We start from the raw sequence: 13,096 nt of genomic DNA, 5'->3' as shown, positions 1-13,096 counted from the left end.
TAAGAGGACTTGCAGCACAAGGATATGGCCAAAAAATGACCTATTGTTACAGCATCAGGAGCACAAGGTGCCAAAAGCAAGACGTGTAGGCACACGAGGCAAAAAAATGGGAAGAGTCTGCAAATTGAATCGCAAAAGTAGATGGACAGATTAGCAAGAGAAAAAGTATACTAGATGGCAGCCCAAAAAGCCCTTCTCAAAAGCAACTGGAAAGATTAAGAACAGAAAGTGGACTTGAATGAGGTCCAAACAGTTCTCGAAAGTAAGGAAGCCCTTCTGGAAAGATAACACAGCTTTGGCACAACAAAAGGCTGGGAGAAAAGATTCAGATACATGTGCAACAAGTCCGTTAACGGAACACAAACAAGTTAGCTGAAAAATAAATGCAAGCAAACGGAGGGGAGGCCGCCTTGAATAGGGCTGAATTGGCTCCATTCAGTCTAAGCTCAAACCAGCCCAGTCCAAGAGTACAAAGGACAAAGAGGGATACATCCACTATGAGACTTTGCAGAGCATAATGGAAACCTTTGAGAGTGATGCAGAGGACGAGCCTGAGATTAACCCTCCCCCCAGTCTAGTGGTTCCCCCCCCCCCCCCCCCCCCCCTTTTATCTCATAGCTATCAAGATTATGTCATTTTCATGTCCAGCAAGTCTGCAGTTTTGGAATCTTTGTCTGGCCTTCTGTCTTGCTGGCTCTTTTGAGCAACTAATTATGTAATTACAGTCTGATTTACTAATGTCAGCATATTCTTGTAATGATTCCATTCATTATTCTTCTCATTTTTCTATTTTCTTTTTAAAAAACAATACACAAAACCCTATATTGCGGGTGAGAGGAAAGTCGCAAAGTAGGGATATAACTCAATGGTAGAGAGTCAACTTGACATGTGTGACTCATCAGTTTGAGCATGATTATCCCTCAACAAAATATTTCCATCCCCTGCAAGGCATCGGAAGAGGTCACTCAACGACACCGTTTTGGGCTACTCATTTCTCCTCACCCGATTTCGTATTCACTGCAATGTTTGAACCATTGGCAGCAAGGAAGATGTTGCAGGAAGATTTGGAGGCATGGTCTTGGCAGTGGCATTGGGAAGTCTGAAGATGTGGTGACATCGGGAGGCATGAAGAAGATCGTGATGTTGAGATATGAAAACAAATTACAATGGTGACAGTTGGAGACACAAAGATGATGGTGACATAAGGAGGCATAGCGGGTGAACAAGAAGACATAAAGATGATGGTGACATAAGGAGGCACGAAGAAGACATCGATATAATGGGTGAAAGACCAGCCTCCCCTGTTTTCTTTCATAGCTATCCCCTAGGATTTTTGCAGTATTGGCAGTTTTGTTTAGCCTTCTGGTCGCTAGCTCTTTTGAGCAAACAAAAAATGTAATATAGTCTTTTTTTGGGAAGTTACCAGTTCAAGCATGGTTATTCCAAAACCTAATTCATGTGTTTCTATCTCTATCGCCCCCCAAGGGATTGGAAGACACTCAGACCAGAGCATTCTATGACCAGTTTGGGCTACTCATTTGTCCTCACCAGTTTGAGCTTTTATATTCACTGAAAAGGTGAATCATTAACATCAGGGAAGATGTGCAGGAGGATGTGGAGGCATGGTCTTGACAAGGTCTTGACAGTGACATTGCGAGGTACAAAGACGATGGTGATATCGAGATATGAAGACAATGTTGACACCTTGAGACACGAAGAGATGGTGACATCAGGAGGCATGGAGACAACATCAACATTGTGGGCGAAAAGCCATGGCCATCAATATAACATGGGGTGACTTACTGCTTCACCAGGTCCAAATTGCCCTAGGATGTATGAAGAAGGCATGAAGACAAAATCAACATTGCGGGTGAAAGGCCATGGCCATCTGTATAGCATGGGGCGACTTACTGCTTCACCAAGTCGAAATTGCCCTAGGTTCCAGATCCAACTGGAGGGGAGTAGAGTACCTTAGAGTCAGGAGGATTTGGATGTACAGGCCTTACAGGACTGCTTGAGAAGCCAAAGCATCGCCTACTAAAAGTGACACATCTTGTGGTGCATCGTCAGAATCTGAAAGCCGTCAAGATGGAGGGTGCACAGCAGCTCAGGGAGGAGATAGTGACGAGGAGTGGATGATGGCAGAAGAGAACCTTAATAGGACTTCTAATGTCACATTCCTTCTACTATAGATCAGTGTTAGTGAGAATATTTAAAGATAAGACTACCATTTTGAAAAGATTAAGACCCATGTGCATAAACAATGTTGAAATGTGGAAATGTTGAATATGACTGGACCCTGAAAGGGCTTCTCTTTCAGGACTTGTAAAAGATCTCCTTTCATAATTGGAGTAGTGAATCATTTCATGATTGAGAACCCCAAAAATGCAAAGTTCAACCCTCCATGCTTGTTAAATGAATCGGCTATAAGCTTATACTCAGCTCTCCACAACAATAAGACGATCAACAGATCAAGTGCCAAAAGATGGACCCTAGCCTCAATTTTCCTTTTTGCAAACCTTTTAAGATTTAGCAAAGAAGAACAAAGATAGAACTGATACGTTATCATGGTTCTACTTTAAATTTAGAATTCATGACCAAACCGGCTTGCAGTGTATTTTTCCCAGCTGAAATTGAGAAATGCTGGTTGGGATTCAAGGTTGCCTTTAATTTTAAGGGACAGAATTTTATCTGAAAATTCTGCCATTTACATAAATTTTAGGAAATTTTAAGATCCAATCCTGGTTAACCTTTTGGATTTCCCTTAATATTAAGGGCTTGAAAAAATGTTTATTAGAGCACTGCGGTCTATAGTCTGAAGAAAGAGGAACAGGTCTGCAAAAGGCATTGTGCTCAGTTTTTTGGTCCTGTGAATGTGTGTCAAATAAAAAGAACTTCACAAACTGTCGTTACTTAAAGACAAAGTTGCGCATTAAAAGAAGCTTTATAAAAATTCATATTTCCCAGAACCTGTCCTCACAACCTGCGACCAAATTAGTCATTACTAATGCTATGAAACATACGTTAATCTTTTTGGAGCTTCCAAAAAATCGTCAAATAAACATTTGATGTTCTACTTGCAACAAGTGATGAGTAAAGGTATTTGGGTACTTGCACTGATGCACGCCAAGAAATATGAGAACGTTTCCCGGCCGGGTAAGGTTTGTTATGGTCCAGCAAAGTGCACATTTCGTGAGTTCCTTTCTGGTATCATGAAGCACCACGACTATATGAGTATAGGTGGGCTTTTTCTTCGCTAGAGGTGGGAGAGCACAAGCTGGCCGGTCCATACAGAAGGGCAATAATCTAAAGAGCATATAGGGCAAATCGAACATCCTAGAGTTCGTGATATTAAGCAAAAGATTTGAAGAGGTTCCGAGCTTTTTGGCAAGCCGGGAGGATACTGAGGGAGTGTTTGCAGGCGCTGAATGGGGAGGGTGAAGGTCAAGGTCAAGGTAAGAGGGCGATTGAGGCTCATTTTGAAGGAAGGATTGCAAGTTAGAGCCAGGGAGGGAAGGATTCATGGTGAAAGGAAAGGAGAAGAGGAATGTTACAACAGAGGAAGAAGAAATGATGATAAAAAAGCAGAAGCAGCAGAAGACGACGACAGCAGTACGTGAATCTGGCAAGGTGCATGCATTTGAGCCTCGTCAGCAAAATCCTTTTTTCTTTTTGGTACTTTTAAAACTTGCCGGCCATCCCTTTTTTTGACTTCGTGTTTTCAGACAAAACGTTTGGCCTCACTTGCCCTCTAGGATTCCCATCTCTCTCTCTCTCTCTCTCTCTCTCTCTCTCTCTCTCTCTCCATGACAAGTTGTAATAATTTCTCTCGCCAGATGTAAGGGATCGCTATCAGTTGGTAGTAATCACCAGAGCTTGAAGGGTCTCTTGCGGGCTTTAATACAATCATATGATCTCTCTCTCTCTCTCTCTCTCTCTCTCTCTCTCTCTCTCACACAACCCCCCTAATAGATATGTAATGTATCTTAAGATGAACTCCTCTTTGGACGAGGAAAGCCATCTCCAATCTACTCCCTTGCACACGTGTGAGAGTGCTCTCAACGGAAGCGGAACGGAAGAGAGAGAGAGAGAAACAAAGAGCCACACAAGTTTTTGGTGGGTGCAGAACGCCCTAATCTTCTTTTACATTCATTTATATATGTGTTTGAGTATTGTACATAACTGGGGTAAAGGCACAGTGACCTTTAACCCCCACAACCTCCCACTTAAAGGACAATGTGCCTTTAAGGGAAAACAACCAGTGAGCATACCATCCAATGCCCATCAATACATGACAATACTCAAAGCGCTGACTAGGTAGACTCTTCGTCAGCATATCTATAGGGTTATCATCTGTATGAACCTTGACAAGCTCTATGCACTTGTCCTCAAGTACTGATGAAATGGTACCCGACCTCAATGTGTTTGGTCCTTGCATGAAAGACCGGATTCCGTGCTAGCTGAATAGCACTCATGGAATCACTATGCAATGTCGGTACACTTGTATGAATCCCCAAATCTCCCACTGGTCGATCAAGCCATATAGCCTCCTTGCAACCCTCTGTGGCTGCAACATACTCAGCCTTTGTGGTAGACAAAGCAATGCACTTCTGTCCACGAGACATCCATGACACTGCACCACCTCTAAAGGTGAGCACATAACCAGAAGTGGATCTCCTACTATCCACATGCCCTGCATAGTCTGAATCTTTGTACCCATGTACACGCATGTCTCCTCTACCAAAGCAGATGCACATCTCCTTGGTACCCTTCATGTACCTCATGATGCACTTAACTGCCTCCCAATGCCTCTTTTCTAGATTAGCCATATACCGGCTAACAACTCCCACTGCAAATGCAATGTCTGGTCTAGTAGCTATCATAGCATACATAAGACTCCCAACCGCTGATGCATAAGGGACCTTGGCCATCATGGCCATCTCCTCATCTGATTTGGGACTATCTGTATGACTCAGTTTCACATATGGAGGCATTGGAGTACTCACTGCCTTCCCCCCCTCCATATTGAAACGTTGCAATACTTTTGAAACATACTCCTTCTGTGAAAGCCAAAGGAGTTTCCTACTCCGATCATGTGTGATGCGCATACCAAGAATATGACCTGCAAGTCCCAAATCCTTCATATCAAAGGCCTCATGAAACTTGGCCTTTGATGCATCTAGCTCATAAGTATTCTTGCTAGCCAATAGCATATCATCCACATATAGTGCCAAGATTATCAGGCTATTATCCTTAGTCCTTTTAGTGTAGAGGCAGTGATCAATTTCACTCCTTCTAAAACCCTAGGACCAAATGAAAGCATCAAACTTCTGATACCATTCTCTAGGCGCTTGCTTAAGACCATAGAGACTCTTCTTCAGCTTGCAAACTAAATGCTCTTTGCCCTTTTCTTTAAAGCCTTCCGGCTGTACCATGTAAATTTCCTCATGCAAATCCCCATGCAAGAAAGTTGTCTTGACATCCATCTGCATAAGCTCCATATCTTCTCCTGCCACTAGTCCAAGCATGCATCTAAGTGTGGTCATCTTCACAACTGGAGAGAATATCTCATCAAAGTCCATACCCTTCTCTTGCTTGAACCCTTTAGCGACTAAACGGGCCTTGTACCTAGGCACATCATCACCTGTGACCTCTTGTAGACCCATTTACATGGCAATGCTTTCTTTCCATGTGGCAAAGAAACCAAGTCCCAAGTCTTATTCTTCATAAGTGAACTCATCTCTGATTGCATAGCATACTCCCACTTGCATTGATCCTCGTGCATCATAGCCTCTCTGTAGCAAGAAGTCTCCCCGCAATCAGTAAGCATCACATACTCTACCCCTGGAACAAACCTATCAGGCGGTCTAGACACTCTAGATGATCTTCTCAACGGCATCTCAGCTTGTTGTCGCACCTGCATATGAGCCACATTTGGCTCATCATTTCCACCAATAGATGATCCATCATCTACCCTTGATTGTATACCTGTGGGGGTACTTGGTGGTACCATTTCTTGCACATTTGGTGCATGGACAGCTTGTTGTCTATCAACATATGCAGGTGGATTCACATCCTGGAAAGTGATTCTCGTCTTTCCACATCCCTCATGGGTGCCTTATGCATCTTCTTCTCATTGAAGACTACATCATGGCTGCGTATGATCTTCTTTACTTCTGGTCCCAGAGACGATAGCCCATCTCTCCACTTTCACCATAACCCAGAAAGATGCATTTCCTAGACTTAGGATCTAGCTTCTTTCAAAGCTCTTTTGGCACATGTGCATATGCCTCACACCAAAATATACGCAAATGAGAGTAAGAAGGCTTCTTGCCACTCCATGCCTCTTCAGAAATACCATCCAAACTCTTACTAGGTGATCTATTGATTACATGCACTGCAGTCTTCATTGCCTCAACCCAAAAACCACCAGAAAGACTTGCATTGGAAAGCATGCATTGCAAAATTTCTTGAATGGTACGGTTCATCTTTTCTGCAACTGGATTTTGCTCTAGAGTATAAGGGGATGTGAGCTCCCTCTTAATCCCATGTGTATCACAAAAATGCTGAAATTCATGAGAGAGATACTCTCTGTTGAGATATTGAGCTCCACTCGCGATATGCCAGCGTGACCGTTGTGTATTTATGTCACCGACTTGTAGCTGGAGATGCGGTTGGTACACCGCCCACAAATAATAGCTGGATGACAGCTATCCTTATCTACTCTAGTTTGCGGCTCAGTTAGTAAGCCACCTTAGTTAGTTGAGTTTGGTTTGAGACCCACATATAGGGTTCTTCTATTTCTTTGTACTAGAGTTCTTTTGGCTTTCACAACTAAGAAGAGGAAAACTGTTTTCAGCCTCCACCTTTGTGTGTATTCCCCCATTGTGCATGTGAGAAAGCCGCAAGTGAGACTCCTTCCCTCTCTCCCACTATCTTCACATGGTATCAGAGCCTTGTTCGTGGTAAGGAGCTCAAGAAAGCAAACCAAGTTCGTGGTGTCCTGGTAAGAGGACTAGTGTTGCTTTCCTTTTTCGAGTTTGGGAGCAAATCTCTGCAAGTAGCACAGCCAAAAGTGCAAGAGTGCACTGTCTCAGATTGAGACGCCCTTCGCGGTGTGGCGAGAGTGCAGTATATGCTGCGGGAGAGGACGAACCCCTTAGTGACTTTATTTTTCTGATTCGAGGCCATTTCGGGGCCCGTTTTGAAGGCGGAAGTTCTTCGCAGGCACTCAGAAAAAGGCCCTGTTTTGGCTGTGCGACCACTGCGCGGCTAGTCGGTGAAAAGTTGCCGCAGAAATTGCATCGTGTGCCTGTGTGCAGAGATATTGGGAGTTGCAGTATCATGCTTGTTGCCTGTTGATGCCAAATCGTCACTAGGAAGTGACTGTGTGGTGAAATACCACTTTCGTTAGTTTTGGAGATCTGCTCGTGTGAGACAAAAGCTGTGTTTTTTGCAGTGACAGAATATTTTGCAGTGTTCTGTAATGGCATCTGATTCTCTTTCACAGATTGTCACTGAAAAGCTTGACAAGAACAACTTCCAAGCATGGAAGTTTAGAATGACGAATTTCCTTATGGGAAAAGGCTATTGGGAGTTCATTACAGGAAATGAAGAAGAACCTGTTCTTCCTAATGTTCCCAATCAACAGGAAATGCAGGCATTTAAAGGATGGCATGAGAGAGCCAGGAAAGTTATGTACTGGCTGTCTATCAGTATTTCGGACTCCATGATTGTGCATATTCAGGATGCAAGTACGCCAAAGGAGGCATGGAATACTTTGGCAAAAATGTATAGCACAAATACGCAAGCCAGGAAAATGTAGCTCAAGCAGGAGAGCTCAAGCAGGAGTTGCACAATGTGCAGAGAGAAAATATGAGCATCAATGACTACCACATGAAGGTGAAGAAAATTGCGGATGGACTTGCTTCCATTGGGTCGCCAGTGGATGATGACGATTTAGTTTCTGTGACCTTGAATGGTCTAGGAAAGGATTATGCACAGTTCCAGACATCCATTGCCGTCCGTGAAAAATTTCCTGATTTTAAGGAGTTGATTGCTCTTCTTATTTCTGAAGAGCAGAGAAATGGTGGTGCATCTTCTTCAGCAGGAACTTCAAAAGAAACTGTCTTCTACTCAAATGCTAGTAGAGGTAGAGGCAGAGGTAGAGGAGGCCGATCTGCAGGCCGTGGTAGAAATCAGAATATGCAGCAAACGCAAGAAAACCAGTCCTATGCAGGAGGACGTGGTAACTCTAGAGGCAGGGGGAGCCAAAGAGGTCGTGGTGGATGGCAGAGAGGCCAAAATGCAAACAGCAATGTTGAATGCTATTACTGTGGTAAAATGGGGCATATGGCTAAAGACTGCTACAAAAAGCAGAATGACATTATGAATGGAAAATTGCAGCAAGGCAATTATGCATCCTCTAGTAGACAGGGTGATGACAGAAATGAGCATTTGTTTATGGTGCAGCATATGACAAATTCTGTGACAAGTGCAGAAGAAAGCAATGATGTGTGGTATGTTGACTCAGGTGCGTCAAACCACATGACAAGTCATGCTGAATGGATGCAGGATGCAAGGAAAATGGAAAAACCAGGATTTGTGGAGACTGGTGATGATACTGTACATCCTATTGTGCAGATTGGCAAAATTCCTTTGTCTATGCAGGATGGGAAAAAGAAATACTTGTCTGATGTATTTCATGTCCCGAACATCACCAAGAACCTAGTTTCTGTTGGTCAGATGGTTGAGCAGGGCTTGCAGGTCAGATTTAATCCTCATGGATGCTTTGTTGAGGATATGAAAAATAATGGTCGCTTGATAGCAAAAGGAAAGAAGAAGGGCAGGATGTTTACGTTGGATGCGGACATGCCTGAATTGAGTGCAACAATGTTTGCACATGGGACCGGTGTAGTTGCAGATATTGATATCTGGCACAAACGCATTGGTCACGTTAATATACAGCGACTTAAATCAATGCAAGCCCAAAATATTGTTGCAAGATTGCCTAAATTCAAGGTTGCAGAAATGAACAAGGTTTGTGACGCCTGTCAATTTGGGAAACAGGCAAGGAAACCTTTTCCTAGGCATGTTCAAGAGAGTAAAAAGCCATTGGAATTAATCCATTGTGATGTGTGGACTACTAAAGCTGCATCTATTGGAGGCTGTCACTATTTTGTCACATTTATTGATGACTTCAGCAGAAAACTTTGGGTGTATTTTATGAAAAAGAAAAGTGAAGTGTTTGGGCACTTCAAAGCTTTCAAAGCTATGGTTGAAAAAGAAACAGGCCTGCAAATAAAATGCCTAAGGTCAGATGGAGGGGGAGAGTACCTCTCAAATGAGTTTGCAAGGTTCTTGTAGGAGCATGGTATAAAGCAGCAATATTCATGCAGTCATACCCCATAGCAAAATGGAATTGCAGAAAGGAAAAACAGGCATATTGGAGAGGTATCTCGGGCTATGCTAAATGAAAAAGATCTACCAGATTATTATTGGGCTGAAGCAGTTGCTACAGCAGTTTATATAATGAACAGGACTCCCACTGCAGCAATACATGGCATGACGCCAGAGGAGATGTATACTGGTAGGAAACCAGATATTTCTCATTTGAAAATTTTTGGTTGCATTGCCTATGTCCATGTGCCAGATGAGTTGAGGTCCAAGTTGGATCCAAAAGCTGAGAAGTGCATCTTTATTGGTTATTCTCTGCAGCAGAAAGGGTATAGATGCTATAACCCTTCTACACGAAAGTTCACAGTGAGCAGAGATGTTGTTTTTGATGAGATGAGCAGCTGGAATAAACCAGTAAATGTAATGATTGATGTAGATGCACAAAATGGTAATGTTGCACAGAATTCACAGCAGCAATCACAAAATATTAGTGGACCTGGAGTGTCCTCTAGTAGTGGTGCACATACTTCACCATGGACAGGCAAATTGAGATCAGGAGAATCTCCTCAAAGCAATGCAGAGAGTGGTATGCAGGTATTACGAAAAGGAAAAGAGAAGGTAGATTAGCCCATGTTGGATGTGAATGCAAGTCACTCTTATGTGGATGGTGAATCCAGTGGCTCAGAACAGAGCATTAATGATGAGTTGGGTATTCCTTCTGTTGTTACACTTGGAGTAAGGAAGACCAAGGATGTTTTGAGAGCACCTGGAAGTGAGCCTATTTTGCGCAGGTCTACCAGGGTCAGGTATCCTGTGGATAGCTCCACTCTCGTGTAACTATGCGGGAACCAGCTAACTCTACTTGTAAGCCCCTCATATAAGGAGAAGGTATTTGAGTAGCTAGGTTATCCGGTAGGTCCTAGTTTGGACACTAGATGGGGGCCATGTGTGGCCTGATGGTTGGACGGCTTCAGATAGAGTTGGCACCCTACAAACTAGGCTACATGCAAGTGTGGGAAGGCATCCCATATGACTGACCGCACTGAGGGTAGATGGAGCATTTCTCGGGGCAGCCCACTCTCGGGCTGCGGGGCCACATTTGGAACCCCAGATGATCCTAGATGGCTCTGGGCCGAACGGACATAGTAGGTAAGTTGCTCTATTTTATGCCACAATTCTAACATGTAGTCGATGGCCTATTTCGGGACCGACCTTCAGTCGATTGTTTTGGGCCAACTGGGTCAGTCTCTCAATTGGTCTAACCAATTACGACTGGTGGCTATATAAGAGCATGCCTTTGAAGCCCATCATCATCACTGGCTATAGCAACCCTGATTCCTAAGCATCCAGCTTCCATCCTTTACTGTTTCCAACATGCCATCAAAGCTTCTCACACAGGCGCGCATGGCTGGGAGGCATCGCCATCTATTGTATCAGTTTTACAGTAATCAAATTTTTTATTCTCCATACTATCAGCTTTTCTTAAGAGGGTAAGGGATTAGAGCAAGCATAGGAGCAGGAGAGAAAAAGGTTGTAAGAGCATGGGAATGAGAGAGAGAGAGAGAGAGAGAGAGAGAGGAGAAGGGAGGAGGAGAGACAGAGAGAGAGGAGGAGTTGCAAGGTTGGAGGAGAGGGGAAGAGAAGACAAAGTTAGGACATGCAAGGTAGCATGGACAGCAAAATGGAACTCAACACAATGCTCCAAAGAGTATGGGCTTCATTCCATCATGGGATATTTATACAAGTTGGAGAGACTCTCCCTCTGCATGAAAGAATTGTAATACTTTCTCTCTCTACATGTAGAACTTGCATCTAGGATGCGCATATAGAAGTTGCATTTAGCAGTTGTATATAGGAATCGTATGTAGAATTTGCACGTAGAACATACATGTAGGACTTGCACGTACGCGTTGCATATAGGAACTGCATGTAGGATTCCTAAGAGACATTATTCCTATCCTTATGCAAGTACAAGCGAAGCTTTGCTGCTACTCCACACACACATCTATGGCACTTGAGTTCATGTTGAGATAGTGTTAACATATATCAACCAAGAGAATGTTTTTTCTTAGAGCGGAGAGATGTCCGAGTCTATTACTTTGTTGGTATTGCTCTCTCAACCCACAGTCTTGGTCTAGGATGTAGGGGACTTCAAGGTGTATATTGACCAAGAGGATGCTTTTTCTTAGAGAGTGGAGAGATGTTTGAGTCTATTGCTTTCTTGGTATTGCACTCTCAACCGACTTCAAGGTGTATATCAACCGAGAGGATGTTTTTTCTTAGAGAGTGGAGAGATGTTGAAGTCTATTACTTTCTTGGTATTGCACTCTCAACCCATAGTCTTGCACTCACAATCGATAGTCTTGATTTATTTCAAGACTTGGTTATCCTTAGTCTCTTACAATGATAATTATCACTCAGTCCTATGCATGATTGTTGGGTGCTTTACTCTGGGTTTTTTCTTTCATACTTGATTGAAGTATTTTTCACCAAGGAAAATAACCTCTTAAACATTGGGGCCAAATTTTTTAAAAATGCCAGGTTGCTTACTCTTTGTCTAATATGTTTTTTACTCCAAACATATTTTTTCAAAGTAAATGTTTGTTTATGTAAAAGCATTTCAATTGAAAATACTAAGGAACCAGCTAGAAGTATCTTGAAATATTAGCAATGTGTGATATATAACCGATAATTTTTAAAATATAATTTCAACATCTCAAGCTAATCTAGATCTTATCATCTTTGAATAGACCTATGGTATGAGAATTTTGGAGTCTACTATAAAAGCATACGTACCCTTAAATTTGAAATATCTTATATTCTATTTATATTTTTCTCCAAAAGGAGACTAGATGTATAGCTCCCTTCTATGTCTTCTACCTTGTGGGTGGGTCATCAAATTACATTTTATATACTAACTATTTCTATGGGAGGTGGTGATTACAATGGCAAGGGAGGAATGTAAGCAAGTAAGGGAAACATGGAAGGCATTTTCATTTATTTATACCAAAAAGTTCTCCCATGGAAACCATCTAATCGCACGTCATGGCTAGATGATGATGTAAATGACCGCCTATGCTAGGTTAGGCTACCAGTAAGCGACATGCATGTGCCACCGCTCCTCCCCCCTCATACCATTCAATTATTATAATCTTGGCTCCAATGACCAGGAAATTCTCCCATGGCAACCATCTAATCACACGTCATGGCTAGACGATGATGTAAATGACCACCTAGCATTGTGCTAGGCTGGGCTACCAGCAAAATCTAGTGGGTTGTGTGTTCTTAGCAATGATAGGCACCCAAAGTCACAGAAACAGACATAAGAAATAAAGTAGAAAAGAGTGGGAGGCCTTAAGGGCAGAGAAACAATTCATTGCACTTAGGAAAATCCCTCTCCTACCCCCTTCCACACTCTCCAAGCCCCCTTCCACCCCTATGATGAATCTTTTGCTGCAACCTCGATGCCCCTTCATAATGCTACCCAAGTCATGGGATCCATTGTATGCCTTGGATCTCCATCCTGCAACACTCCACCACTCATAGCCATGACCAAGGGAGTTGTAGGATGGGGAGCCAAGGGAAATGGGTCTTAAGGGGGGGATTGTAGAATGGATTTTAGGTCCATTGCATTTGATCCCATTCTCAGCTACAAATGTCTATTGTCATTCTATCGGGCACTGGGAGAGAACCCAACTTG

This window comes from Dipteris shenzhenensis, chromosome 25 (assembly GCF_047967505.1).
Source record: "Dipteris shenzhenensis isolate YYH24624 ecotype China chromosome 25, Dip_SZ_1.0, whole genome shotgun sequence".
In the NCBI taxonomy this organism is placed as follows: domain Eukaryota; kingdom Viridiplantae; phylum Streptophyta; class Polypodiopsida; order Gleicheniales; family Dipteridaceae; genus Dipteris; species Dipteris shenzhenensis.
Note: the sequence above shows the minus strand (reverse complement) of the source record.